Source organism: Orycteropus afer, unplaced genomic scaffold (genome assembly GCF_000298275.1).
Source record: "Orycteropus afer afer isolate SDZICR_OR568_19922 unplaced genomic scaffold, OryAfe1.0 scaffold00477, whole genome shotgun sequence".
Taxonomy (NCBI): Eukaryota; Metazoa; Chordata; class Mammalia; order Tubulidentata; family Orycteropodidae; genus Orycteropus; species Orycteropus afer.
Genome location: NW_006922064.1, coordinates 272,931 through 277,946, shown reverse-complemented (window position 1 = coordinate 277,946; position 5,016 = coordinate 272,931). Strand labels below are relative to the sequence as shown.

Below are 5,016 nucleotides of genomic sequence, written 5' to 3'. Positions count from 1 at the left end.
TGGTTTGTTGTTCTAATAGGAGGCCAGGTGGCACAGTGGTTAAATAGATTGTTAACCAAAAAGTCCCTGATTTGAACTCACCACCCACTCTGTGGGAAAAAGTTGTGGCAAGCTATTTTCATAAAGATTTATAGACTTGGAAACCCTATGGGCAATTCTACCCTGTCCTATAGGGTCTTGTGAATAGCATTTGAATCAATGACAATGGTTTTGGTTTGATTTTGGTTGTTGAGGTTAATTGCTGTAGACAATGCTTCTGACTCATGGCTACCTTATGTATAACAGAAAGAAACAATACCTACTCCTTTACTGTCTGGAGATCATTAGCATGTTTCGGTCCAGTGTTTCGGCTATTTATTTAAATGATAGGCAGTCTAAGGCACTTGACTGCTAACCAGAAATCTGGTGGTTCAAATCCACCAGCCACTCCTCAGAAGGAAGATGGGGCAATCTACTTCCATAGTGATACTGCCTTGGAAACCCAAGGAGGGGTTGCTATGAGTCGGGTCCGACTCGACGGCACATAACAACAACAACATCAACAACAGGCAGTCAGAATCAAGTGATTTTCAAGTACTGCTAATTAAGCCCTATAAGACTTTAAAATAAGCAGTGAGAAAATCAGATGAAAAAGTAGCTGCATAAGCACAGAACGAAAAGAAAAATTTCAGCTTTACTTGACTTTTTTTGGAAAACTGTCATGCTGAATTTACAAAGTGTATAGTAAAGAAAATAATGAAATATTCATTTGAAATATCTAATAGATGATCCTTATTTTGGCAGCACATGTCCTAAAATTGGAATAGTATATAGAAGATTAGCATGGCCTCTATACAGGATGACACATAATTTCATGAAGCATTCCACATTAAAAAAAGAAAGATTACTAAAGAAAAAAAAAAAAGATACCTGATATATAGTTAAGATTCAACATACATTTGCTATTAACTCATTGGGGGTTAAAACATGCTGGTTATTGTTCATAAAGATCAGCTGAAGAAGGAAAGGAATAAAATTGATATCTAGGGGAAAACATAAAAGTTGTACAAAATGAAAAATCATAGAAGATACAAAATCTAAATCTATACTACCAATGTAGAACAAAGGCATAAAATAAATCATAAATATGTCTTCAAGAAGAATACATTTGTTAAAGAATAGGCAGTTTCGTAAATATATGTGAATTGAGAAGACAAGAAAGGAGATTATAAGGCCCTTGAGAAAGACTGTAATGAATTCAGTGGCAGAAGAGGCAAATTCAGCAAGAGCAATGAATGACTTATTTGTTTTAATGCTCACTGGGGAGAGCTTGAAGATGTACTAGAAAGTGAAAAGTTCCCCAGAGGGAAATGGCAAATTCCTAAAACCAAAGAACTGAAAAATCATTTACATAGGAAACATCTCATTATAATGAAATCTATAGAATCTCCACATTATTTTATTGGGTCAAATTTTGGTGTAAATTATTTCAGATGTGAATCTCCTACAAATTGATAGACGAGAGGATAACTGTTAATGGATCCTTGTACGTTAAAAACTATGGAGAACAATTGGGAATGTAGAAAACATTTTATATTCACAGATATGTATGACACATTATTTATTATAGAGAAGTAGAAGAAATTCTGTAAATATACAAAAAAAGAAATGTAAGAATTACAAAACTTACTTGAAGTATAAAAATATAAAAGTTAGCAATGTCAGTAAATACATGTGATATAATATTAAACAATAGACTATTACATCCACAGAATAATTAAAATTGTAAAAGATACAATGGAGGAAAGGAAAACGACTGGGCAGATTCATTAAAAATGTTAAAAAAATAATCTCTGATTGGATGTTGTAATATTTGTTATACTTGACTGAATTTTCCAAAATTAATATGTACTTTTTCATAAGGCAATAGATGTTGACCCAGAATTTATATTTTAGCAAATAAATACAAACTCACTGCCATTAAGTTGATTCCAAGTCATAACGACCCCCCATTGGGTCTCTGAGATGGTAAATCTTTACAGAAATAGATTACCCTGTCTTCCTTCCACAGAACAGCTGATGGGTTTTAACTGCTGACTTTCTGGTTAGCAGTCAAATGCCTTAGCCACAGCATCAGCAGAGCTCCTTACAAGTTGCACACTTTAAAAATCAACCAGTTCTGTAAGACTTATAATTGAAAGCAGAACTACTTTACTTAGCCATTTTTGCTTTCCTGAAGTTGGTGCTTTCAAACACTTTCATATCTATTTAATATCTTCTGAAATTTCAGAATTTCTGTATTTTTAAATAATATATGTGTACACAAATAACAAATAGTATTAATTATATGGTTTTTGCAACCCATGCAATCCCCACGCACATCAGTTTCTTACACACATTATGCACATTATATGCTTATGCATGTTATTTACCTGGGTGTGTTATAGATGAAAAATGCCAAACAAACAAACAAACAAAACTCACTGCCGTGGAGTTGGATATGACTCATAAGGACCCCTCCTTGAGTTTCTGAGGGAGTATCACTATGGAAGTAGATTGCCAAATCTTCCTTCCGAGGAGTGACTGGTGAGTTTGAACCACCAGCCTTCTGATTAGCAGTGTAGTGCCTTAGGCACTACACCACCAGAGAGCCCATGAAAAATACAGTAACTGTCATTTATTTTATTTTAGTTTAGTTTTAGGTATTATTGCTTGACTTATTCATGTTGGAAACAGGGATTTTCTTTTTTCATTTCCTCACCCCCAACACCAACACAGCTGTTTTCTTCTATCTTTACAATAGAGTTATCTCATGAGGTATTGTTATATGAATATTTTATGTTTGTCCATAGTAGAGGCATGTAGTGCAATGTGATCATGTCTTATTTTCTTTCTTTTATAAGTACTTGAGCTCTGGTGGCTTAGTGTCTAAGGCATTTGACCGCTAACCAGAAGACTGGTGGTGCAAACTCGCCAGCCCCTCCTCAGAAGGAAGACTGGGCAACCCACTTCTGTAGAAATACTCCCTGCGAAACCCAAAGAGGGGTTGCTATGAGTTGGAGATGACTCAATGGCAGTGAGTTTGTTTTTCCTTTGTTTGTTTCTGTAGATATTTAATAATTGCCTCTTTTATTGTTGACTTCATAGGAAACTATCCCAAACTGTCAGAGATTGAAAGTTCCTTTCAATATATTTAAATAGATCAAATAAGGTCTTACTTAGTTCAACTTCTCCAGAAACAGAACCTGAGAAAGAGGTTTGGATGCATGTATTTTCTTAAATGCTCTTAGAAGAATTAGGGTGATGGAAGCAGAATGGTCTTAAACAAGGAATAAGGATGTGATCTTTCACTTGGGTTTTAGTGTGAGCCTTTTCCCAAGGAAAGAACTGGAGCAGAGCTATCTGAGCAGACAGTTACCAGTAGGGATGATACACATATGGTAAATTTAACCTCCAGTGCATGGAGTTTCCTGTTGCCCAAGGCCAATTCTCTTTTGGAGGTGATATTTACCTTTAGCAGTCATCAACTGAAGGGTGGGTAAATTGACACAATGAAATGGATTAGCAAAGTACAATATCCAATATAGATAACCTCTCAATTTCTTCCTGTTATTATTTAAATCCTCATAACTGGACCACTAAGCAACATCATGATAAACTGAGAAAATACTGAATTATTTCACTTTAGTTGGATCCACAATCAATCCTGTGGAAGCAGTAGTCAAGAAATCATGTGACATATTGCATTTCATTGGACAAATATGTCTTCGAAGAAGTACAACCAGAATGCTCCTTAGAAGTGGTAGTTTGTCTCATGTACTTTGGACATTTTATCAGGAGGGATCAGTTCCTGGAGAAGGACACTATGCTTGGTAAAGCAGAGGGTCAACAGAAAAAGGGAAGATTCTCAGGAAGATGGATTGATATGGTGGCTGTAATAATGGGCTCAAACATAGCAACAATTTTGAGAATGGTGTGGGACCAGACAATATTTCTCTCTATTATAAGTAGGGTTCCTGTGGAACTCCATGGCACCTAACCATAACAACACAACTTCTAATACAGGTAATCTCTCAATTTCTTTTCCTTTTTTTCTCTCCCTTCCCATCCCTCCTTTATTCCTTCCTTCCTTCCTTCTTATATTCATTAGACTGGGTTTTGATCACAGGATGACTAAGTTCTATAGTAAGGAATACTATATTCTCTTGCATGAGACATGTCTTCCTTGCTTTCAGTATTCTTGGAGCCAAGGAAAGGGAAAATGGTCTGCTTGATCACACTTGATCACAATTATCAACAGAGAGGCTTTCATTTATTTATACCTGCCCTTTTGTTTGTTACTCTCTTCTATTACTATGAGTATGACATCTAACTCAGTCCACCGTCAGGGTGGTAGAAAGACCAAAAAAAAAAAAAAAAAAAAAAAAAAAAAAAAAAAAAAAAAAATTAACAGAGAATTTGGGAGTCCAATTGCTTCTTAAACAGACTTTCAACAAATGCTTTCATTTACATTTCCTCCTCTATATCCCTGTCTTCAAAAGTGACTGGTTTCCCTGATACTTGAACTGTTCCAGCATTCTGTGACACAAAATGCTTTGCCTTTAAAAATTTATTTTCCTTTGACTGCTGCTTGGCTTTCAATTTTCTCTGGTTGGCTAACTAAATTGTAGTGTATCCTTCTGCTTTCCAGGCATACAACTTCCTTTAACCTCATATCTGCTGCCATTTGTTTCCCATTCCATTTGTCTTCTGAGCTTGACTTTCCTCCTATTACTGTTCTGATTGTCGTAGAATTTTGGGAAGCAAGCTTATATATTCACTCCATCATGTTAAAGTAAAATGCATTATTGATTTTAACAAAATACAATTTTTAATGTGCTTGATTTTCATTTATGCTGACAGAAAGTATAAAACCAATGAGTAGTTTTACTATTAATTGTATTATAAACATCCCCAGATTATCCTTTGTAAGGCAAAGTGAAAAGAAAAAATGCAGTAAAATGAAAATGGTACCATACATTTCCTTAGTGAGCAGAG

At 35.1% G+C, this 5,016-nt stretch overlaps 1 non-coding gene across 1 annotated transcript; it reads left to right on the top strand.

Moving 5' to 3' along the window:
• Positions 1-771: 771 nt before the first annotated feature.
• Positions 772-873, top strand: LOC122151482. The gene has a single exon (XR_006164168.1). It is a non-coding gene; the product is annotated as a U6 spliceosomal RNA (small nuclear RNA).
• Positions 874-5,016: the final 4,143 nt, after the last annotated feature.